Below are 25,904 nucleotides of genomic sequence, written 5' to 3'. Positions count from 1 at the left end.
GTGGAGCTCCCGGATGACTGCACAACCAGGGGCCGAGCAGATTAGCCGACTCCAGTGGAGCAGGCTAGAGACCTATAACTGGGAGTGGGGGAATCCCTTGAATTATAAAATCAAAAAATATAAAATTCCAGGCCAGGCATGGTGCCTCATGCCTGTAATCCCAACACTTTAGGAGGCCAAAGTAGGAGAACTGTTTGAGCTCAGGAGTTTGAGACCAGCCTGGGCAACCCCATCTCTACCTAATAGATAATATATGTAATATATGTATAACTTATACATATAAATATTATATATATGTTATAACTGTACTCCTAGGAGTTATATATATTACATATAGTTATATATATATATTTCTATATAGAGAGCTACATATATATTTTATATATAATAGTTTATATATTATATATAACTCCTAGAAATATAGTTATAACATATGTACGGTTGTTATAACATATATACAGGAATACAGCTATAACATATATAAATATATAACATATATTAATATATGTTATCTGTCTGTAAATATTATCTATATATTACTATATATGTTATCTATCTGTAAATATTATCTATATAGAGCTATATATGTGTAACTGTATTTTATATATATGCATAACTCCTAGGAATACATTTATAACACATATGTATAAATATAATATATAGTTTTATATATATATAACTGCTAGGAATACAGTTTAATAAGTCATGTGCATGACATGTGAAGAAAATAAGAAAATTCTATTGAGAAACATAAGATGTTTGACTGCAGGGAAAACTACATCCTCTTTTTTAACATGTACTATATATTGTAAAAATAACAATTCTTTGAAATAAAACTAAATTTAATGCAAATCCAAATCAAAAATCATTTGGGACTTTTTTCTTTGTTATGGAAAATAATTTATTTCAAATTTCTTCTGAATGAATAAGCATGCATAAATAGCCAGGCAAAATAATGAGAGAGCATTTGTCCTATTGGATATTATAAGCATGCAAGTATAAACATTAAACCATTATATAATAACAGAAAGCCCAATAGCACAGAATCCATAATTCAGAAACAGACTCTTATGTGTGTGAGAACTTGATATATGATCAAGGTGGACTATCAACAAAATGAGTTGGAAAAACTGACTAATCATTTGGAAAAAATAGAAATAACAAATCTCTATGCCCAAATTAAACTTCAGAAGGAGCAAATATCTAGACATAAAAATATATATTTTTATTAAAGTACTGAAATAAAACTTAGGTAATTGATTTATAATCTTAGCACACAACTTTTTAGATGGTCACTTGACCCTATGTATTAGTATTTTAAAGTTTGAATCAACAATTCCATTCGTGGGATTTTTTTTCCCCCGAGGCCATAATGGGTCAAGGTGACAGAGAAAGATATACAAGGATGGTCATTAAGCATTTTTGTAATGGTGAAAAATTGGAAACAACTTAAATGTTGATTAAATAAATTATAGCATACCCATACAATGAAACCCAAACAGCCAATTAGAATAATGATATATCACCACACTGATACTCCATTGCCTGAGCACTGTTGGTAGGAAAGCCTGCTCCTGTTACAGCCCTGACAGCAGTTTATGTCTATGCCTGCTGATCCATCCTCACCAACACCAGGGGGTGTTGTTCACATGCTTGTTATCTAGAGCTGTCCTTTCTGCCCATCAACAGACAGTTCTGCCCATGGGCACAGGCCATTGGTCTCAACTGCGCATGGTTTGCCCTGTAATGCCCTCCAAATGACCAGCTGAAAAGATTGATAGTCTAGAGCAGAGGACCTGCGGCACCTGATCCACAGACCAGACAGTTAGGAGGCTTCTTTGTCCTCCCAGAAGTGCAAGCAAAGTTTTGGTGTTCATCAAATGAGTGATCAATGACAGGCTATCACACCTACTGCAAAAATATATGGCACTTCCCTCTCCACCTCCACAGTGGGCTGTGAAAATTAATTGAGTTCAGGCTGTGAAAAACTTAAGCTGCTACATGAAATGCAAAATCATTAAGCTTCAGAGATTGTAACATTCTGCTTGTGGCCTTGGGACTGAAACACCAGATGTCATGCCCAATAATGACTTCACTTTTCATCCAACTTCAACAACTCAAGATTGAGCGCATTTTGGGTTTTGACCTTGCACTGCTATACTGAGATTCAGCAGAAGTTAACTACCCGCAAGACTCCCTCCAGAGAACTGGGGCCTCAGGATCATCTTCAACACCTTCACCCAGAGTACGGAGACAAAACCCTTGCCACATAGACCTGCCACACCACAATACCAGGTGGAGATGCACCGTTGCTTGAGTTGGTGAGTGAGGAGGGCCATTGCTTGTGTTATCTGAGGGCTGTGGAGGGAAGAGAATTAGGTAAGTTCATTTAGAACTAACTAGAACACTTTTCAAAATGATGTCTCAGCGTGGGGCATAGTTAAGACATATATTTCAGAGTAAACATCTCCAAATGAGTGATTTTTGTTTTCTTGCCTATTTCCTGATTTACTTGAGTTGTCCTGGCTCAAGGAATAAAGAAGGCATTTATACAATAAAAGTGGTGTGAGTCAACCTTTCTAACCTTTAAGATTGGTTTTCAAACTGTTAAAAATTCTTGTAGGTCCACCAAGAAAGTTGCCATAGAAGCCTGAAGTTACGACAGCTTATAAGGAAGTGGTTATCGATTATGACGGATGGAGAAAGTGTAAGCTGCCTATGTTTCATTCAGACTCATACTAGCTCTGGTTAGAGAAATCAATTAAAAGGAGGAAAAGATGAGGAAGTTCTGCAAAAATAAATTCAAGGGTCAACTAGCAGTGGATAAAGACACAACTTGATCTCTGTGACTTCTTTCCTCTTTTATTTGACATTTTTTCACTTCCGCATGATAAAGAAAATAGAGACATGGCATGCTGGAAAGAAAACTAAAGCTATTTCTTTAATGAAGTCCACTAACCTCGGAAGGAAGACTGAAGTGTTCTTGTGGCTTCAACAGACAAATGATAGTAGCTGCTAAGACAGAAACTGCTTGGAAAGACTATTGATTTTAGATTCAGAGAAAATGAATAAGGAAAAGTTTAAGATTGATGAGAAAGGTATACAATGTGCTACGAGAATTTTTTCTAAAAGTCACGTTTAAAAAAACGAGTTTATAATGGATTTTAGGTTAAATTCCTTTAATAAAGGGTTAATGTTTCCCGACTATGTATAAGAAATTCATGAATGTGACTCTAAGAGACTTGAATAAAAGGACCCACATGTCTTTTGCCCTGTGATGGCCTGCCTAAATTGCAGGGCTGTAAAAAGGAAAACCACCTTTAAAAGCTTCAACCCTAAGTTGACTTTATCTTATAGAAGAAAGAATTTCATGTGTATGCTAAATATATACATATAGCATATAATGTATGTATAATTTCCTGATAAAATCTTCTGTTTTAGTGTACTTGCATCTGGGTACATAACCTCCCCACATCTCTTTGGTATTCTTATTTGTTCTGCTTTTCCATTTTACATATTTTCCCCAAGTGCCAAACATTAATAAAATTGCTAGCATTGATGATTTTTCCTTCACTAATACATCCCTTTGAGCCTGTTTCCCCAGAAACAAATAACTAGAGACAACCTATCCTTTGCTGACACATGAAAATCCTATAATTGCAGACAGGAACAAAGATTCTAAAGGAAGTCTCTGTCTTCAGTTCTTAGATTATTGTCCCCCCATCTTCTAGCCCTCCCCTCATCCCCATTCATCTGACCCCAGTTCTGTTGTGACAGATTGTTATAATAATGACAGTGAATCATGGCTTTCTGGGTCTATGTCCCTTTGATCCTTCCATTAAAAGATGGAGTCTATTTCTCCACCTCTTGAATCTGGAAGGTCCTTGAAACCCACTTGGACCAATAGAATGTAGCAGAAGTAGCACCGTGCAAGTTCTAGAGGCTAGGTCTTAGGACCCTGAGACCACCATGCTGTGAAGAAGTCCATTCTGGTCTATTGGAAGATAAGAGACTGTGTGAAAAAGAACAGAGACACCCCATCTCACAGTCAGCACCATCTGCTGACAGTAAGTGATACCATCTTAGACCCTCAGCCCCAAACTCCCAGGTGACGACAGCCAGTAAGTGAGCCCAGGCAAGACAAGTAACAGAACCACCCAGATTTCCAGCCCAAGGATCCTTAGAGATAATAAATCACTGTGCTTTTTAAGCCACTCAGTTTTAGGGTGGCTTGTTATACAGCAATTGATAACTGGTACATCCTCCAAGAAACTATGTCTTGCAGAAAGAGTTCTACAAAAGGATGAGAAATAAACCATAATTTAACCTCCTTCCTTTGATCCACTCCCACCCCGGGTGCACATTCTCCTGCAGCCTACATTCTGGAAACATGCCATTAAACATTCATTCTTCGGAGGAGCCTTTGTTCTGGCCTGTCTCTTAAATTATTGAAGAATTCCTCTTATGTTCATTTTTCTGCCTGTTAAAAACGTTTGAGAGAGGGAAGAAGTAAGATGGCTTAAGTTGAACTCCTAGAAGGCAGAGGCAAGATACTCAAACATCGTTTTGTATATTCCCAGGATAAAGCCCTGAACAGTAGGCACTGAATAAACCTTACTTGAAGATAGCAATAAAAGGGAAGGCCACCATCAAAGACATTGGATCACAATCTTCTTCAGTACATGCAAATCATCATGTACTTTGTCTTAAAAACCAAAATCTTTTAAAGATCAGAACAGCCAGAGGCAGAAACAAGATTGGGTTGTAATACTTTAAGGCTACAGCAAGATGTACATCAAATAGATTCTGCTACATTTTCAGCAAACTCCCTTTTCAAGTATGAAGTACATTAGTAGTTTGCCGTGAGGGGGAAAGCAAATCATAACAGCATCTTGATGTAAGAGGAAAGTACACTTATGGGGAAAGTGCTGGACGTTTCTTTCAGTGAGGAACTACATACAGGATTCAGAATTCCCAGGATTTGAAAGTTGTGCTGCAGAAACACCAGTTAGAACTGAAAATCTCCTGGGTTCCTTTAATAATACCACAAATCAAAGTGAACTAAACTTCTGGGAGGATTCTTCTGAGCAAATCCATGTTTCATAGAACAAAAGTCAAACATGCACAGCTTCCACCTAAGTTCACCAGATTGTGCTGCACACATGATGAATAATTCAAAAGTAACAGACAAGTGATTTTTGTCAACTTTATGGCCTTGGTTCATTGTTTTGTTTTGCTTTGTTTTGTTTGGGGGTTTGTTTGTTTGTTTGTTTGTTTTTTGAAATGGAGTTTTGCTCTTGTCGCCCAGGCTGGAGTACAGTGGCGCAATCTCAGCTCATTGCAACCTCTGCCTCCCGGGTTCAAGTGGTTCTCTGCCTCAGCCTCCCAAGTAGCTGGGATTATAGGCATCCGCCACCATGCCCTGCTAACTTTTTGTATTTTTAGTAGAGATGGGTTTCCACCATGTTGGGCAGGCTGGTCACGAACTCCTGACCTCAGGTGATCCACTTGCTTCGACCTCCCAAAGTGCTGGAATTACAGGCAGGAGCCACAGCACCCGGCCCTATGGCCTTGGTTCTTTATCAGTCTACTAGACTTTGAATGCTAAACCAAACAAGGAGGTCACACAAACATCTAGAAGCAGTATTCAAATCTAGACCACTATTGAAATTGGCTTAGTCCGGTTGAAATCAACTCCAAGTTTAAATGACCTGAGTCAGGAAATTATTTTGGGTAGCATTTCCCAGCAAGGTGGTCTGATGAGTGAGATTTGCTGTTATTATGTTGTTGGTGCTGCTGTTACTGGTTTATGTTTTTTGTTTGGTTTGGTTTGGTTGTGTTTGGTTTGGTTTGGTTTGGGGCTTTCTTTCAGTTGGTCTTAATGTTCAGAATTTTTTCTGTGCTGCTGCCAGATGTTAAGTGATAGTTGGCTCCCCGACAGCCTGCATTCTGAAAAATAATAAAACATAGGCCACCAGAGGTATAAAATAAATAAAAACCACAAAACCAAGTTTGTTAACTTTCCAGGCAAGGAAGCACACACTCGTAAAGAAATTCACTGAATAGTTAGCAGAGAGGGGGAAAGTTAGGGATTTTTCAATCTAGAAAATGAGGGCTCACAGATTAGGGTTTGAACACCAGCATTGCAGGTGGCCCCAGTGAACCCAAAGGCCTGAACCCAGTTGGCTCAAACAAATCCAGTAATTCATTGGTCAAGCAAGAGTCTTTGGTTGGGCCTGTAGGGGTTTGGTGTTTGGGTCCATTTCAGCTGCTTAGAATGGTTTAGGAAGAGACACAATGTTGATTTTGATATCTCCTAGGGCAAACGTGGCTGAAAGTGGACATTTTTGCCTTGACAACTCCATCTGCTCCTCCTCTATGAAAGCTCCATCCAGGGCCAGGCGCAGTGGCTCATGCCTGTAATCAACACTTTGGGAGGCCAAGGTAGGTGTATCCCCTGAGGTCAGGAGTTCGAAACCAGCCTGGCCAACATTGTGAAATCCAGTCTCCGGTAAAAATACAAACATAGCCAGGCATGGTGGTGCGTGCCTGTAATCCCAGCTACTTGGGAGGCTAAGGCACGAAGAATTGCTTGAACCCAGGAGGCGGAGGTTGCAGCTAGCCAAGATCGTGCCATTGCACTCCAGCCTGGGCAACAAGAGTGAAACTTTGTCTCAAAAAAAAAAAAAAAAAAAAAAAAAAGCTCCATCTATGACAAGGGTGTACATTTGGTGGTTTGTCTCCCTTTATAGTCTTAAGCTCAGTGTCCTGGAATTTGGCAGTCATCTTTGGTAAATGTAAAACATGTCTACGAATGAATGTAGTTCACATGTTCAAGGGGTCTCCACTGCCCTGCCCTGGTTCTGCTCTAGAATTAGCCCTTCTTCCAAATTCCACTTTTATCCAACATGCCAGGATCCTAGCTTTGAACTTCTCTTTGAACAGCAAATAGTAGCTGCTAAAAAATACTTTTGTACGATTACATCAGACAATTGTGACCCCCTCAGAGCAATCGTGTTCCCCAGAATTCTTGGTAGATTTTAGGAATATTGATGTGCAAATGTCAAAGAATGCTTTCACAATGTAGCAGATGATGGAGAAAGGGGGGTGGGATGATAAAGAAGAGAGAATAGAAGGTAGGAGGAAAGGGAAGAAAAAGAGCTTAATGAATATCATTGTGGTGAAGCACAAAGAGAGATGAAAGAAAAATGGTATGGGAGAAAAATGATAGCATTGAATAAACCTAACTGAGCCAGGGCCGTATGTGACCAGAAGGCCAGAGAGAAACAGCAGCAGCTGGAGAAGGCTGCAAAGCTAAGCAAGTTCATTTTGCACAGTCCGGGCAGGAAAATGCTGTTGGCTAGAACAGAAAATAACGTGATTTTTCCCCCTGCTGATGCATCTCTGGGATCCTGCCAAGGCTCTATTCTGCAGAACCAAAAACTAAATAGACTAATTTATTCAGATGTGTTCCCTTCGTTCTCTCCCTAGAATGGTGTTAAACCTGCCCAGGATACCAGAAATTTCTGTGAATTTGGATGACAAGGCATTAGCCAGCATGTTTCTCTCCCTCCCACAACACCTGCTGCTGAAGAGGAAGCATTTGCCCCTTGCATGCAAATCGTTTTTTGTAAATGAAGCATCTAATGAGCACTCTCATGGAAGAACCCTAGAGCAGGTAACACTTACATGAGGCACAAACTCAAAAATGAAAAAGAAACTCATTATCTGCAAGCCCAGACCTAAGCATTTGCTATAAAACCACCATTCTCAATCCTTTCCTTGAACATAATTAATAGTTCCCCAAAATCCTCTGTGAATATTTGCCCAGCTATGGCACCCAGAGCCCTTGCTGTAGGTTCAGAATCAATGTTAGAACTGTAAAAACCTTAGAGATCATCCAGGTACATGCCTTCTTCTCTCAGAAGAGGACATTGCAGCCAAGAGAGTTGTGCAAATTACTCAGGGTTACACTACTAATTAGGAAAAGGTCTCCTAATTCTCAGTACAACATTCATTTCACTGCTCTATGACACACATCCTGACTTATCACCCACATTCTCTCCTCCACCTTCATCATGTCCCTTGCCACTGAAGAATTCATTTTTCTGCCACAACAGAAAATCTAACAGACAGTGGTTAAAACCATAAAGATAATTCTTGTTTCCTAGGTGAGAGGCTGGATGTAGGTGGCCCCAGGATTTGTCTGCTGCTCAACGATGTGATCAAGAACTCAAGCTTTTCTCATCCTTCTGTCTGGGCACCCGCAGTGTGCAAATCCTTCATCTCTGAACCTGTGATTTCATGGTGACTGGATGGCTTCCACAGTTCCAGGCATTATGTAGTCATGCCAGTGCCCAAGCAGAAAAGAAAGGGATGGGCAGAAAAGGACTTTGCTTTTGGATCAGGGAGGAAAATCTTTTCCAGAAATAAGATTTCCTTTTATTTCTCCTTGGCCAAAACTAGATTCTGTGGTCATCCGAAGCTGAAAGAAAACCTAAGAGAGAAATTATCTGGCAAATGGTAACATTGCCATCATTAAAAAAAACAGGATTATGTCACAAGGAAGAAAGGTGTGTGGCTGTTAGGCAAGTATATCAGTTAACTACACAAAAAAGACACCAGAGAAAATTATCTCTAAATATGCTGGGTTAACTCAGGAATAGAGATAAGACTATAATCTGGAATGCAAGACATGGCAAGCCACCAATGCATTCAGTGAGGGAAGGGTAAGGGGACTTTTATTAGCAAAAAAACAGATTTACACAAGATGCTTAGAAACAGAGTTCATTGGTTCCAGAGGTTTGAAGCCAGAGTTCTTGTCAATTCATTGGTGGAGATGTCATTACCGAGCAAATGTTCCTTCAAGAACATGTTGTGTGAATTACCGCAGTTCTAAAGAATGTCTGGTGATGAACCTTATCAAAGCAGGAGATGCATGAAGGACTCCAAAGGTTTTTAGAAAGTCACTGGAAATAGTTCTTATCCCAGACACATAAGCATGAGCCTCCTCTCCATCTGGCCTTCCAGCTCTATTTTGCCTGGGTCTGAAAAAAGTGATTTCATCCTAGTATCTGCAACTCTCACACTAACAACATGCAACAAACCTCCTCCAAAACTCTGTGGTTTAAAACAGCACCCATTTCTCTGAATGTTTCTCTGGGACATAGAGGTCAGCTGATACCACTGAGCTCAGTCGAATGGTTCTGCTGCTCTCAGCTGAATTTGTTCAGAGAACTATAGGTCACCAGGACATCCACACAGAGCTAGGCTCTGCTCCACGTGTCCCTCCTACTTCTGGACCAGCAGGCTACTGAGGAATGCTCTTATCATGGTAACGGCCCAGACACAGGAGTGCAAGCAGGATCATAGAGGGCCGCCTACGGTCTAGACTCATGACCAGGACACTGTTATCCGCTGTCTCATTCTATCAGCCAAAGCTAGTTGTATGGCCAAACCCGAAATCAGGGCTGGAGAAACCTACTAGTGGGAGGAGCTGCAAAGTCACCTGGCACAGAGTGTGGATCCAAGGAAAAGTGAGGATGTGGCCATGCATAGTGTCATGCCTGTAATTCCAGCACTTTGGGAGGCCAAGGTGGAAGGATTGCTTGAGCCCAAAAGTTTGAGACTAGCCTGAGCGACATCGTGAAACCCTGTCTCTACAAAAAATAGAAAAATTATCTGGATGTGGTGGTGTGCACTTCTAGTCCAGGCTGCTCAGAAGGCTGAAGGGGGAGGATCACCTGAGCCCAGGAATTGAAGGCTGCAGTGAGCTATGATCATCACTAGACTCCAGCCTGGGTGACACAGTGAGACCCTGTCTCTCAAACAAAAGAAAAAGAAAAGTGATGATGTGGGGCCAGTGATGCGATCTGGCTCACTAAGCAATCAACGCTGTGTGCTCCACCTTTTTTCATTCACTCCCAATCACCCTCCCCAACCGCACTCACTGTGCTTTCCTTTTGCTTCCTTCTCTACTCTCCTCCAACACCTCTATCACCAATTTTTTTCTTATATCTCTGTTCACAGTGGGGTGGCCTTGGAAGTTCTTGGTGGAGAGTGAGTGGATGTGGGATATAGGGTGCTGTCAGCACTAAGTGGGGTGCTCCATGGCCCCTGCAACCAGGAGCAGTGTTCTCACCCAGCAGTGGAGCTCTGCCTCCCCACATGTGTAGGGACAGTAGGAGGAGTGTGACCTCAACACCTGGCTCCTCCCAGACTCGGGCCTGAGCCAATCCTGCTGGTGTTTCCACCATGGAGCCTGCCAGAGGCCTCAGGAATCTTACATGACTGTGCCTGAATGCAAATGGCCAAGGAGGCTTTTCAGACACAGCGTCTGTTTATCTGAAGGCACTTTGGCAGTGCTGCCGTCCCAAAGCCCCGACGCATGACCCAAACCTTGGATTAAATCTGCGCTTCATTCCTTCTCAGTGTGCATTTTAAGTGAGCACTCATGAGGAAGTCGTCTTTTGCCTGCTTTATAGGCTTTACTCTCCGAAAAACAAATTGATACTGAATGCAGCCTGCTCGCCATTTGCTTACTTGCCAATTTTAAAGAGTGTATTCTGTAATGAATACATTAGTAGTGTGTCTGTGTTTTCAACAGAAATGGTGGAAATTGAGGAAGACCTTCAGAGTGAGGGTGGATTTCTGATGAGCCCTACAGACCAGCTGGATTGATGATCCTAGCTTTAGTCACTCCTCTCCTCCTTTCTTGGTTCAGTTTTTCTTGCCATAACCTCATGTTCACAACTAGTAAAGGGAACAAGGTCTTCTCAGCCCCAAACACAGGCTGCCTCTGCCAAGCCACACAGGCGATGAGCAGACACACCACACCAGGGAACACATTTGGAACTTTTTTCTGTTTCATTTCCCTTTGATGGCAAAGGATGGCCTTTGATGCCAAACTACTGGAGGCTCCATCTGAGCAGAGGCAGGCTTTAGATGGCTATTCAACTAAAATGAGAAGAGGCAGTGGGGCTGTCATGAGGATGTTCTTCAGTGGAAGCCAGGGGACCTGGATTCCAACCCCCATTCCTTCTGTCCCTAGAGGTGAGACCTCAAGCTTGTCATTCATCCTCTCTGAGCTTTTGTTTCATCATCAACATACAGGCTTGCAGCCAGGGAAAGATCCTCAACATTCATTTTTCACATGACTGGCCAGATGAGCAGTGCCTTGAGGCATAAGCCATGCAAATGTCTTCACTTTGTAAAGTTGAGCAACGTAGCTCTGAAGAGCACTGCTGGTGCTTGAATGTGTCCAGCATTGGGCACTCTCCACACCTAATCAATCCTGGTATAATTCCTTCTACTCTGTTGTGGAGAAAGCATGGCAAAGTCTATAAGTAGTCAAGACATTGTGAGATAGTCTTTTTAGCAAATAGGTCAGTAAAATCAATCACTAGTTTGTTTCAAGGGCTGGTGCCATTCTGGGACAGCTCATGGAGGCTCAAAGACCGGGGCTATTGAGAAAGACCGATAAGGTCTTCTCTGGTGGGGTTTATGTTCTAATAGTGGGATATGTGCCATTAACAAGCAATTAAATAGATGCTAATTTCAACTAGTAATAAGTTTATGAGAAGTGGAACAGTGCTATGGACTGAACTATGTCCCCCCAAGTTTCTATGCTGAAGCCCTAACCCCACTGTGATGATATTTGGAGATTGGGCCTTTGGGAGGTGATCAGAGTTAGATGAGGGCCCTTGTGATGGGATTAGTGCCCTTATAAGAAAAGATACGAAAGAGCTTGCTCTTTCTCTGGCATTTAAGGACACAGCAAGAAGGCAGTCATCTACAAGCAGGATGAGAACCTTCACCAGGGATCCAAATTAGCCAGCACCTTGATCTTGGACTTTGCAGCCTCCAGAACTGTAAGAAAAATAAGTTCCTGTTGGGTAAGCCACCCAGTCTGTGGTATTTTGTTATGGCAGCCTGAGCTGACTAATACAAACAGAATTATTTGATAGAGAGTATATGGGCGTAGGAAAAGTCTCACTGAAGAAGAGGTTTTGAGCTGATACCTGAAAGACAAGGAGGAGCTGAGCATGCAAAGATTTGGGGGTAAAATATTCCATCCAGGAAGAGAAACAGAAAGTGCAAAGGCCCTGGGGCTTCAGGAATGATGCAGAACAAAACCAGGCAGTGGGGCGGGAGCATAGAGACAGGAGAAGAGTGTTAAGAGAAATAAACAAAAGTCGGATTACTTAGGCTTATAAGGAGAGAATATTTCTGGAAGGACACATAAGAAACTGTTAACTGTGGTTACTTCTAGAGGATGGAATAGTGGATAGGATCAGGAGACAAATAGAAAATTTTATTTTTTGCTATCTACCCCCTGACCATTTGAATTTTTATTTAGATCTTATATTAATTTTATAATAAACAAATATTTATCATATGCTCAAATATAAGGTGACCCCAATACCACAGGATCCGGCTTTTAAATAAAAATACCTAAAAAATAAGTGTTTTGGCTAACTCAAATACATAACCCTTAGGGGTGTAGCAAAAATAGTCAAATATCTGCTTAACATATTTAATGAACTACTCATACTGTTTTTTAAATATTGCTTTTTCTCATCTCTCATTTATGCAACAACTTTATCCAAACTTTTATATTTCTTGATCATCAGGGTCAATTTCTAACAAATGACTTTTGAGTCATCTAAGAATTTTCTGAGTAGATTAACTTCCTGGTAATATGTGTTGCTTGACACATGGCACTGTCAGAGGGGATTTATCCCAGGCCTCAAGTAGCCATTCACATTATGTTAGGAGAGAGCCTTTCATTTTTGTTTTTTTAATCTTATAGGTGCGCGTGGTAGGAAAAATAATGGTCCCCCAAAGATGTCTACGTGCTAATCCCCAGAACCTGTGAATATGTTAGGTTACACAGCATAGGGGAATTAAGGTAGCAGATGGAATATGGTTGCTAATCAGCTGACCCTAAAATATGGAGATTATCCTGGATCATCCAGGTACATCTAATGTAATCACAGGGGTTCTTAAATGTGGAAGAGACTGCAGAAGGGTAGGTCACAGTAATGTGATACGAGAATGACCCAACCTACTCTGAAGATGGAAGAGACAGCCGTGAGCCAAGCGTACAGCCTCTAGGAGCTGGAAAAGGCAAGAAAAGGGATTCTTCCATAGAAACCCCAGAGGGAACTCAGCCCTCTGGACACCTTGATTTTAGCCCAGTGAGATGCTTTTCGGACTTCTAACCTCCAGAACTGGGGGACTAATAAGTCGGAGTTGTTTAAACCATTGCGTTTGAAGTAATTTGTTACAGCAACCATGAAAATAGAGTAATGCAATGCATAATCTTGATAATAGAGTAACACAATGCATAATCTTGATGTTCTTGATTTTCACGGTGGAACCACATCCTATATCACTCTACTAAGTAATTTTTTTTTTTTTTTTTTGTGACAGAGTCCTGCTCTGTCACCCAGGCTGGAGGGCAGTGGTGTCATCTGGGCTCACTGCAACCTCCACCTCCCAGGTTTAAGCAGTTCTCCTGCCTCAGCCTCCCAAGTAGCTGGGACTACAAGTGTGCGCCACCAAGCCCAACTAATTTTTGTATTTTTGATAGAGATAGGGTTTTGCCATGCTGGCCAGGCTGGTCTCGAACTCCTGACCTCAAGTGATCTGCCTGCCTTGGCCTCCCAAAGTGCTGAAATTACAGGCGTAAGCCACTGTGCCAGGCCTCTAAGTGATCTTTAAAGGGCTTACTTGAAACAATATTGAAGACATGCTATTATGAAGCCATTCCTCCTAGGATCAATTGGTAAAATTTATTTAATCTCTCTCCAGCTCTCATTCTATCAGATGACTCATATGTGCCTAAAACTAGAATTAAAGGAGGTTATATCGGGCTAATGCTCTTTTCAACAAAGAGGAGAAAAGGTTGTTGTTCACAATTACATAATTGAGTATATGCCCTGAAATATAAGAAACTTTTCTTATAAGTGACTCTTTTCTGAGAATAATTGTGAGGGCAAATCTTACTTGTAGCAATTTTTGTTTATATAGTATTATAGCATAATTTAAATAGAAATGTTTTGGGCCCACCAGACTGCCATCCTGGTTCCTCTCTAGCCTGCTGACCCTGCCTTTCTTGATATATGTCAATTGAATTGCAGTGCTACCCTCGGTTTACCAATGTCTCTTATTGGAGTATCACTGCTTTACCTCCCAGGAAACCCTGGACTCCTTAGGCTACAGGTTATACCTAGAGCTGAGGTGGCTTTGCCTCAGCCACTCAGGAAACTAAGGCTTATTTTACACACTTCTTCTGGGATAAGGGGACCGCTCACCCTCCACTAGCATCTCCATCATTTCTTCCCAGGAGGTCTGTTTCTGTGCATTTGTCCACCGATGCACACAACAGAAGAAGCTGGCAACTTCTCTCAAGTGAGAGAAGAACCCAAATTTAATTTCTGGTGGGCCATCTTCTGGTTGGCCAGCTGTTCATCGTGTAAGAATTATTTACAAATAACTTTGTTCCCTCCTCTTGACTGTAAGTTACTGGATGTTGGGTGCAGTGTGTCTCCCTTTCCTATCAATAATATTTATCGTGCTCTAGATACTTTTGAATACATTATTTCATTTTATCCTTACAGCCACCTTGGGATATAAGAACTAATATCCCACATTTTATAGATAAGGGAGAGGAAGTTCAACTGAAGTTCAAAGAAGAGAAATAGCTTGTACATAAAAGCACATGGTCAGTAAGTAACAGAGCCCAGATCTGAATCAAAGTTTGTCTTACTCCACAATCAATTCTCATTGTATGATACCTAATGTTTGAAGGTGCTATGCTAAGAAAAAGAAGAAAATGAATTACATGATCCCAGGCATCTTGTGCTTGTTACGTACAGAATTTAGCTCAGGATGCTTGGTATGTGTTGGTTTGAACTATAAGAAATTGCCATTTTGTAGATTAAAAATAGTCATATCTTAGAAATGTTTATGGCCACAGTGGAAGGTCTGTTGAATTGGAATGAATAGTAGTCATTAGGTTACAGGGGCTTTGTAGTCTGACTAGCCAGGTTCAAATCCTTCCTCTGCCACTTGCTAGCTGATCTTGGGCAAGTTATGTGACCTCTCTGGGTCTTGGTTTCGTCATCTATAAAGTGCAGATAATAATATTACCTACCTCATAGGGGTGTTGTGAGGATAAAAGGGGTTACTATTTGTAAATCACTAAATAGACTGCATGACACACAATAAGTACTTCATAATAAATATTAGCTATTGGCATTACTGCTGCTACTCATCCTCCTATGAGCTATTGGCATTAGTTTATAGGAGTGAACTAATTCTACATTTGGGGAGTTGTGGTAGCTGGGAGAGGGGTGGGGGTGGTAGAGAACAGGAAAGGATAGCTGAGCCATAAGAACGACAGAAGCTGTAGGACGAGGACATTTATTATGACTTCCTTGACCATTTCACTAACCACCTTCTTGGCCCCAGAGAGTAAGGCTGGAAGAGAGAATTCCCATTTGACCCTTCTTTCTTGGCCTGCACCTCTAGAGACCTAGGAAGATTTCTTTCTTGCCTCTCCTTTAGCTCTTATCTGACCTTACTTGAGCACAACAAAGACAACTGGCCATCATGAGGAAGCAGAGCTCGCAGGGAATGGGCATTTGGACTGAGGACCTTTGGGGAGACTACTGCAAAGCCGCTTGCCTCACCCTCTCAGTTTGCAAAAGCTTGGAGGCTGCGGCACCTGCCCAGGTGCCAGGACTGGGAAGACCGCTGGGGAAAAGAAGCTGCTTCATCATTTACCAGTGCAAGACCAGACAAGAGCAACATGGATTCGCCTCCTGGGGCTGCTTTAACAAATCACCACAAACTGAGTGGCTTTAAACCACAGAAATGTACTTTCTCACATTAGAGAGGCCAGGCTCTCTCTAATGGCTCTAAGGACAGCTTCCATTCCCCTTCCTAGCTTCTGATGGTTGCTGGTGGTGGTGGAATGGTGTGTGTGTGTGTGTGTGTGTGTATGTGTGTGTGTGTGTGTGTATGTGTGTGTGTGTGTGTGTGTCTGTGTCCCTGTTTTATCTTCCTATAAGGACACCAGTCACTGAATTACAGTCTATCCTCCTATAGTATGACTTTGCCTTCATTTAACTAATTACATCTGATCTGCAAAGACCCCATTTCCAAATAAGGTCACATTTCTTTTTTAGTCCTTGTAAATTGACAAATTATAATTTTATAATATACTAATGGAGTACAATATGATGTTATAATATATGATGTTATAATACTGGTATGCAATGTGGAATGATTAAGTCAAGCTAGTTAACATATTCATCACCTCAGATATTCATTTTTTGTGGTGAGAACATTTGAAATTTACTTTTAGCAAGTTTGAAATATACATTATTATTAACTATAGCCACAATGCTTTGCAATAGACCTATTAAACTTATTCCTCCTCTCTAGCCGAAACTCTGTAGCCTTTGACCAGCATATCCACATTCTCCTAAACCTGCAGCCTCTGGGAACCACCATTCTACCCTCTGCTTCTATAAGCTCAACCGTTTTAGATTCCATATATAAGTAAGAACATGCAGCATTTGTTCTCTACCTGGCTTATTTGTTGTTCTCCTCCTGGCTTATTTCATTTAGCATAAGGTCCTCCAAGTCCATCTATGTTGTGACAAGTGATAGAATTTCCTTCTTCTTTAAGACTATCATTCTATTATGTCTATACACCATATTGTCTTTATCCATCCATCCATTGATGGACACTTAGATTGTTTTCACATCTTGGCTATTGTGAAAAGTGCTTCAAAAAACATGGGAGTGCAGATGTCTCTTTGACATTTTGATTTCAAATCGCCAAATCAGGTCACAGTCTGAGATCCTGGCTGGGCATGAATTTTGGGGGAATACTATTCAACTCAGTACACACAACAAACATAAAACACAGTGTTGATTTTCCAGCTGCTTCTTGCTCCTTAGAATGAACACTGCAGTGTGAATCAGGCCTCAATTCAGAGGGGGCAAGAGAGTGTGAGAGGTGGAGAAACCCTGGAAGACAAACAGAAACTGCAATGACAAGGGCCACAGTGATGCTATTTGTCAGGAGCCACATGCTAAGAACAAAGGCAGGGAAAAAGTGGGAAAACAGGCAATGAAATCTATGTCCAAACTGAGAGGTGTGTACACAGGAGCTAGGTGAAGACTCCTGGAAGAACCAGAAATGAGAAGCCAGAAGAATGGTGCTTAATATAAGGATGGCCATTCATTTATTCATGCATTCATCTGCTCATTCATTCATTATGTGTCAAGTACATCCTCATAGTAAGTACCACCTTCCACCAGCATTACTAGGCACTGAGGTGACAGAGACCAATTGCTACCTAATGGAATTGTGTCTGTTTGTCTTGGTGTCCTCGTTCTCTAGCTGGAGGGTGAGAGGAGACACTGAAACATAACAAATAGTCCCAGCAATGTTTGATAGTACAAGCATTGTACTATTTAGTACAAGTACAAAAATATATATTGGATATAGAGGTTCACAGGCCTCAAGCCTGTATGCTATCCATATGAGGGGCTGGTAAGCTGACATGAAATTGAACTCCTGTGGAGTTTATGGAAGAAACTCCCTCTTCAGCAGGGTGTGGCTGCTCACATCTGTAATACTAGCACTTGGGGAGGCTAAGGAGGGAAGATCACTTGAGCCCAGGAGTTCAAGGCCAGCCTGGGCAACAGAGCAAGATCCTGTCTCTAAATAATAAAATATTAAAAAACTACCTAGGCATGGTGGCATGCACCTGTGATCCTAGCTACTCAAGAGGCTGATGCGGGAAGATGGCTTGAGCCCAGGAGTTAGGCCAGAGGTTGCAATGAGCTCTGATTGCACCACTGCACTTCAGCCTCACTCAAAAAAGAAGAAGGGGAAGAAGGAGAAGGAGAAGAGGAGAAGGAGGAAGGAGGAGGAAGAAGAAGAAAAAGAGGAAGAAGAAGGAGAAGTAGGAAGAAGAAAAAAGAAAGAAAGGAAAAGAGAAATCTTTTTTCAGTCCATTAAAAGCTCATTCCCCCAGCAAGACCTATTACAGTACACCTGTTTACATACCCATCTTCCTCACTATAGTGTGATCCTCTCTCCAAAGAGCGGGGGCACTCCCTTATCCCTGTTTCCCTGACAGATCCTAGCAGAGCATGGGGCCCACAGCTAGCAATCATGTTGCACCTATGAAGACTGTCTTTCATAAAAGAAAATGTGGCATCAAATAAGACTTGCTTTGGTCAATGAAGTGTAAGCAGATTGACATTTCATTTTCCAGCGTATGCTTTTAGAGTTGGTGCACAATTTGTCACATTCTCTTTTTTCCCTCTGCAGTGTTGACCACCTGTTTCAGATAGTGGTTATTTTATCAGCCTGGGTCCCTGAGAGAGGAGATATGTAGCAGAGCCCCCAGATGTCTTGCGACGGACAAGTCATGTGCGTGAGAAATAAGCCTTTGTGTAATAAACCACTAAGACTTGGGGCTATTTGTAATCACAGCCAAACCTATTCTACATGACTCATTTGCCAATGTACTCTTGTGAGTTGAGTTGCTTTTCTGAATAGAGGTGAATCTAAGCCATTAATTGCACTCTATTTAGTTCATAAAACATTTATCAGTCACTCATTATAAACACAGTACTATACTAAGAGCTAGGGTCACAGAAATGATTAAGATGTAGTCTGTCCTCATGGAATTCCCAGTCCAAGGAGTAAGGCAGCAATGTTCCTGTATGGCTGTACAGGATGTTAAAATAAAGAAATATTTATATATAATTGGGAAATAGCACTGACCCAAGATGCTTAGATGTCTCCTCCATTCTGCCTCAGCTACCCCAAACCCTCCTCATGCACCCCATCTCCCGCCCAGAAATGCACACACACACACACACACGTGTGTGTTTATTCATTTTCTGTGTGCATTATTATGCATACCTTAGACCTGACAACCCTTCACTTCTAATTATTATGCAACATGGTAAGTCCTCCAATGGGGCATTGTTCTGCCTGTTCTTCCTTTTCATGTAGAATGAATTTTTGCCCCCACCATATCATCCAAACTTGTACCATGGAACCACTAACATTTTATTACTTTTCCTTATTTCCTTGCCTGTCTTTCCCTCTAGATCTAGTGTGTGCCGTGAGGTCGGGAGTTATGTTTTATTCATCTCTGTACAGCACGTGGCACAAAGTATCACAAATAAGATGGCTCTGGGTTTGTGGGGGAAGAGTGCCCAGGACAGAGGCAAAGAGAGGAAGGGCTAAGGAATGAATCCTCCCGAACACCAACAATCACAGAGTGGAAAGACAAAGAGGAGGCAGCGAAGGGGACCAAGATGAAACAGGGAGAGAAATAGGAGGAGAAGTAGGAGTTGGAGTTGCAGAAAGACCAAGAGAGAGGAAGCAGGGGCAGGCCAGTGCCCCACAGCAGGTGCAGCAGAGATGCCCGTCAGGTAGAGGGTTGAAGGTAGGCAGGGAAGCCAGTGTTAGGGACATCAGATTGACGTTAGGAAGAGCAGTTTAGTCATTAGTTGGGAAGGAGAGTAGGGATCCAGATGACAACTGGATGAATAGTGAATGAGAGGTGAGACGGTGGAGACAGTGAAAGTTTGGTGCTAAAGTAGGGAAAACAGCCAGTCAAGAAGTGAGAGAAGGGAAGGCTGAGGGAGACATTTCTGCAGAATAAGAAAAACCTGAATACGTCTCGTGCCATTTGTACACCCGACCCAGACTGTAGACTTCCATGAAATGGTCAGGATTGGGGTAGGATCTGGACATGAGAACAACACACACTTTGCCTGCGTTTGGGGCTCAGATTCACAGCCTTAGTCCTGCTGGTCTCCAGCTCAGATGAACACATTTCTGAGCTCCTGGCTTCCTCTTCCAGGATGCTCATCTAGGAGGAAGAAAAAAACTCAGCTTCGGAGAGCTGCATCTGCAGTGTCGTTGATTGGTCTCAGATCTAGGGGCTCCCATGGGTTAACCATAATGATAGCTCCATAGTTAACTCTGCTCATGTTTCTGCCCGGCTTTCACAAGACCAACACTGCCTTACTTCTGCATCTCATATCTGTATTTACGGGGTTGTAATAAATGCAATTTTTCCAGTCATGGCAACAAAATGTTCCTTAATATTCTCAAATATTCCTTTTTAAATATCTCCTCTTCTGGATCCTTTGGTTCTTTAAAACTTTTGAAGTCCCTGGAGCAGGTGTGTTCTCTCTGGAGACACTGGAGGCAGGGGGGAAACTTCTGAAGGAGAACTGCCCTGAGTTAGGGGTTATGTGCTCTGTCTTTAAGTTCCTTGGCTGACAAACCTCCTGTCTTTGAGGAAATGCTTCAGTCAGTTTTCTCCAAACAGCCTAGAATTAGTCATTTCTTCCCACTTAAGATGATATACTATTAAAGCAATCTCCTAAGTGATTACTGAAATTATTCAGATAGAACCACTGTGATAACACATTATAGGCATGCTACTTAGCAACCAAAGAATATAGGCACTCTTAAAAATTAAGACGGAAAAAGTGAGGAGACATACTTCATTCAAAACCAGTTTTACAATGATCCATAAAAGCCACCAGAAAATCACTGTAATGAATAAGGTAATGGCAACAAGATTAACTTTAATTACGTATTTAGACATCGTGCCCAAGCTCTTCAACAAGCGTCAGTAGGAAGATGAGCAGTGTCCCGTCTTTCGCAGCAGAACTGCCCGTGAGTGGCCAGAGCCACAGTTCTGTGAGGTGCGGCCAGGGCAGAGTTTCCAATCGCCCCCTGGCCTTCTCAGCATCCTCATCTCAGTCTATACCTGACTCTTCCCACTGTCACCTCTACCACCACCCTCTACCACCATGGGTGGGGCTGCCTCGCTGGATCTCACTCAGCCCAGGTACTGTGGAGTGAGTCTGTGGCTACCATCACACCCCAGAGTAGCCAGGGAGCTCCTTGGGTCAGAGGCCAACAATGTAGGCATTATCTCGGACAGCTGCTTTACTAGTGGTGCCCTGGTTCAAAAGGGAAAATAAGAATACAGCATGAGGCCTGCGTAATACAGCCAACAGGCAGACAACTCAAAGCTCATGCCTCGCTGGTAGGAAGCTAGGAATGTCAAGCATTCAGGGTTGTGTGTGTGTGTGTCTGTGTTTGTGTGAATATAATGGATTAAAAACCTACTCTGTGCTAGACATTGTAATACCAAATGCATTTTACTCTAATCCTTTCAATAGCCTAGCAAAACAAACAATTTTACACCTGTTAAAATTTTCTTTTCTTTTGAATAATTGTAGATTCACAGGATTACAGAGAAACGTACAGGGAAGCTCTGCCCACAATTCCCCTGCTCCCAATGCTGAAATCTTACACAACTGTAGCACAATAGCGCAGGCAAGAAATTAACATTGGTATGATCCATAAACCTTATTTAGATTTCACTGGTTATGTACACACTGGCCACACAGAAATCCAAAATCCCAGTGTGGGGCACCTGTTAGAGTAGGGCTTAATGAAAGTCCGTGTTGGAAACAGCTGTGGCCCAAGTCCATGTAATTGTAGGGCCAGTGGGGCTGTGGACCTATCTGGTAGCTCCATCCCCAAATCCAGATGTATTGTACAGCAGAAATAGGTATAACAGAGTAACTAGCAAAATCTCTACACTCATTTCCTAACCTGTTGAGTGAAGGCTAAATTATGGTAGGAAGAATCAAGTGGAAACCCCAGCAACTATCCTCCTCTCCCCAGTGCTCACTCTCAGCCAAGGTAGAAAAGCAAAGGCAAAACACATATTTGGAGGGATTGAGAGATTAGTGCCACCATCAAAGCCCCAAGAGACAAAGTGATGGTGATTCCCATCACATCCCTAATTTATCACACTTTTGCCTAAAACAAAGGTTAGTTGGGTTATGAAGAATGACCACAGATTATCAGAAATAAAATCCGATGATGATAATGACAATCAAAGCTGCAGTCTCATTTGTAGCATCTTTACTGCCAGGGCCAACATTTACTATTACCTGACCCCTGACCCTCAGGACTAAGTCAGCTTTATCTACATAGCTTGGAGGGATTGTGATGAACTTGATATCTCACAGAGCATCATGCTGGTCCATTATATTGACGACATTATGCTAATTGGTCTTATGATCAGATCATATTAAGGATCCTAGATGCCTAAGGAGACATGTGCATGCCAAAGGCCAGGAGATAATTCCCTGTGGAACTTCACGTGGGCCTGTAATATTGAAGTTTCTAGGGGTCCAGTGGAGTGCAGTGTGGCGGGACTTCCCTCTAAAATAAGAGCCAAGTTGCTGCACTTTGTACCAACTACCACAAAGAAGGCATGATGCTTGGTGGCCCTCTTTTGTTTGGGGAGGCAATATATGGCAAGTATGAGTATATGCAATTACAGTTCATTTGCCAGGAAAACCATAAGGCTGACAGTTTAGAGCTTAGCAGAAATCAAAAAAGGATTCTTCAGCAGGTTGATGCTCTGGTGCAAGCTGCCCTGCCACTTAAACCTTATTACCAACAGACCCAATGGTACGGAAAGTGTCTGTGGAGCTCCACTGGGGTAGCTGGCAAGCCCCAAATGCTCTCCTCTGCTGACAACTATTGTCCATCATAAAAGCAGCCGATGTCTGGCTGCTGGGCCCTGGTAGAGGCTTTACACTTCACCAGGGTATACCAACTTGACTGTGCAACCCAACTGTCCATCATAAGTTAAATTCACCAAACCACCAAGTCAGACATGTACAGCAACTTTCCATTACAAATTGGAAGTGGTATATAGGAGACCAAGCCCAAGCAGGTCCAGAAAGCATGCACGAACTGCACCAACAGCTGCCCCTCACTGCCATGACTCCAGCATCCACTGCTCCACCACCTCACCCTTATCCATACCTGTGACCTCAGGGCGAGTCCCCTATGTCCAGTTAGCAGGAAAAGATAAAGCACAGGCCTCATCTACAAATGAATCCTCATGGTGTGCAGGCATGAGCCAGATGTGGATGCCTTTAGCACTACACTTTTTAAGATGGCCCTGAAAGGCAGTGATGAAGGCAAATTATCCTGGTGGGCAGAACTTCAAGTGGTACATCTAGTCTTCTACTTCATGCAGAAGGAGAAATGGCCTGAGATACAAATCTGTAATGACTCGTAGGCAACAGCTAATGGCTTGGCTGCTTGCTCACAGACTTGGAAAGAATTGAAAAATTAGTGACAAGGAAGTCTAGGATAGAGACACATAGTTGGCTCTTTTAGAATGAGCGTGTAACACAAAGATGTTTATGGCTCATGTATATGTCGGCCAAAGACACTCCTGACAGAGGAGTGTCCTAGTAGCCAGGTGGAAAAGAGAGCCCATTCAAAGCCTGTTAGTCAGCCACTCCAGGGCCTGCTCCATGGAGGCTGTGCATGCTCGACAGCACGATCTTCCTTCACCACGTCTGATCTGGCCACCACGACTCCAGGGTACCCAACGCCCCAAACTCAGAGGCTAACACTGAGTCCCCAGTATGGCACGATCCCCTGGGAAAAACAATCAGTGCCTTGGGGAAAGGCTAACCTTTTGTCTTCACATGAAGAGATCCATTAAAAATATGAATTTGCCTCCCTTCTCAGCACTTCCACCGACACCTATTCTTAGATGTAAAGAATGTTTTGTCAGCCAGGCATATGCCTGTAATCCCAGCTACTTGGGAGGCTGAGGCAGTAGAATCGCTTGAACCAGGGAGCTGAAGGTTGCACTGAGCCAAGATGGCACCACTGCACTCCAGCATGGGCAACAGAGCAAGACTCCATCTCAAAAAAAAAAAAAAAAGAGGAATACATTGCCCATTTTTAAATGCATAAATATTTCAGCCCTAGTATTTTTTAAAGACTTGTTATTTGACTCTATTTTTCAACAACTATTCCTACAAGATAAAACTCATTAAATACATTGTCTGTATGATTATTTTAAGGTTTCACCAAAGGTAGGGGCTGCAAATCAAAGACCTTCTTTCAATACAGAATATAGACTTACAATTAAAGTAAAAACTTCATCAAAAAGTTCTTCCTGCAATTCTATATATTCCAAGGTGCAATTATAGTAACTCAAAATCAAATTTTAAATATAGTTTGAATTCTCATTGTTTAATTTCTTGTGTTTTTCTCTTGCCTTTTATAGAGGTGAATTCTAATATCTTCCCAGGCAAGCTTTTCTCTCAATAATTACAATTCACCAAAAACTTCAAAAGCTGAAGATTTTGGTGTGTCATCCTTTGAATACAATAATTAAAAACTCCCAGCTGATTTTAAACAAACTATAACCCAAATTTCTCAGAAGCATAAATAGAAAATTCAATGCCCTTGTAGAACACAAAGGTTGGTTTACAAAGTCATTCTTCAAAGGCTCAAGCATAACTGAACTCCAGCTCATAGTTGGCAGTGAAGAGAGAAAGCATCATCTTTTTTAAAAAAAATTTACAAAAGAAAATGTTGTAGCTCAAATACTGCAACTGTGATAAAGTGTAAATATTTGTAAATTTTGACAACAACGGCTTCTATTTTGGTTAGTAAAATGTTTTAGCTTATTTGAATAAAATTATCATCATGTGTGTAACAATTAATCACAGATTTATGCCTCATAGGCTCCTATTTTAGTAAAAACATTGCTTTGACCACAATAGTTGGTCCTACCAAAATTTGTATTTGTCATTATCACCATAAATATAACTAATTTTATAACTATAAATATCTCTGATATCAAACTTTATTTACAATAACTTTATTACAATAATGTTCCCTTCAAAGAGTGAACTTCCAAAAGCTTTATTTTGATTCCATGAAGCAGATGAAAAACACAAACATTATTGGAATTAACTAACTTCAATTTGAAGGCTCTAAGGACATTGATCTGAATCCATCTTCATTTACCTGTTTACAAAGTTCTGCTAATGTCATGAAAATATAAATAGCTATCATTTCACTTTCTATAAATGAATGAGAAAATTTGGAATTTCAAATGAGGAAGATTAGTTTAGAAGACTAGTTATTTGATCTAAATGAAAAGTCATGATTAACTAAGTATGTGTAAAAGCACCTTCTGCAACTGCAGGTGCTAAATTGTCATCTTTAGGCACAGTCTTCTTGAAATAATTACCAATTTTTGAAGCAGATGATGAAGCTTCTTCATGAGATTTTTGTCTTCTGCTTTTTATGTGGTCAGTGAGGCAGAATAGGGTCTGGAGACAGGCAGCACTTCAGCTTTTGATTGGTCACCAGCCCAGTCTTTATTTGCACAAGGGGTAACTTCACTTCAGCCTCCAATTGGTCATGGGCCAAGTCTTCATTTGCATAGAGTGTAACTTCACTTCAGCCTCTGATTGGTCATGGGCCAAGCCTTCACTTCAGCCTCCAACTGGCGGCAGGCCAAGTCTTCATTTAAACAGGGAGTAACCAATAGGAAATCTCTAAAGGGTACTTAAATCCCAGAAACTTTGCAACTAGGGCTCTTGAGCTTCTTGCTCCAGCTAGCTCCTGCTCTGTGGAGTGTACTTTCACTTCACTAAATCTATGCTTTTGCCTTCCATTGCTTGGTTTGTGCATTTTGTCCAATTCTTTGCTCAACACACCAAACACCTGTACAACTCCTAGTCAAGATCCTCCACCAGTAACAGTCAGTAATATCATTATGGGCCCCCTGATGGGTGGTAAATGTTGACAAACATTGGCAGCAAGTTACATATTCATCATCAACTTTTTTAAGAAGTAAAAATGTATTAAAGTTTTCGTTAAACATAGACCACCATTTTTGTAGATTTTTGCTACCAAGAGTTTACCAAAAACAAATAAATAAGCCAGGCACGGTAGCTCATGCCTGTAATCCTAGCACTTTGGGAGG

The 25,904-nt window shown here is 41.6% G+C and overlaps 1 long non-coding RNA gene across 1 annotated transcript in view; it reads left to right on the top strand.

Moving 5' to 3' along the window:
* Nucleotides 1-1,691: 1,691 nt before the first annotated feature.
* Nucleotides 1,692-25,904, top strand: part of LOC130540757 (uncharacterized) — a 100,830-nt gene continuing 76,617 nt past the window's right edge. The window contains exons 1-3 of the long non-coding RNA XR_008954747.2: nucleotides 1,692-2,321; nucleotides 2,624-2,707; nucleotides 6,321-6,444. This is a non-coding gene — a long non-coding RNA (uncharacterized LOC130540757). The remainder of the gene's footprint in view (nucleotides 2,322-2,623; nucleotides 2,708-6,320; nucleotides 6,445-25,904) is intronic.

The sequence above is a fragment of the Pan paniscus genome, chromosome 14 (genome assembly GCF_029289425.2).
Source record: "Pan paniscus chromosome 14, NHGRI_mPanPan1-v2.0_pri, whole genome shotgun sequence".
In the NCBI taxonomy this organism is placed as follows: Eukaryota; Metazoa; Chordata; class Mammalia; order Primates; family Hominidae; genus Pan; species Pan paniscus.
The sequence above is the reverse complement of the archived record's forward strand: the minus strand, read 5'-3'. Positions and strand labels throughout refer to the sequence as shown.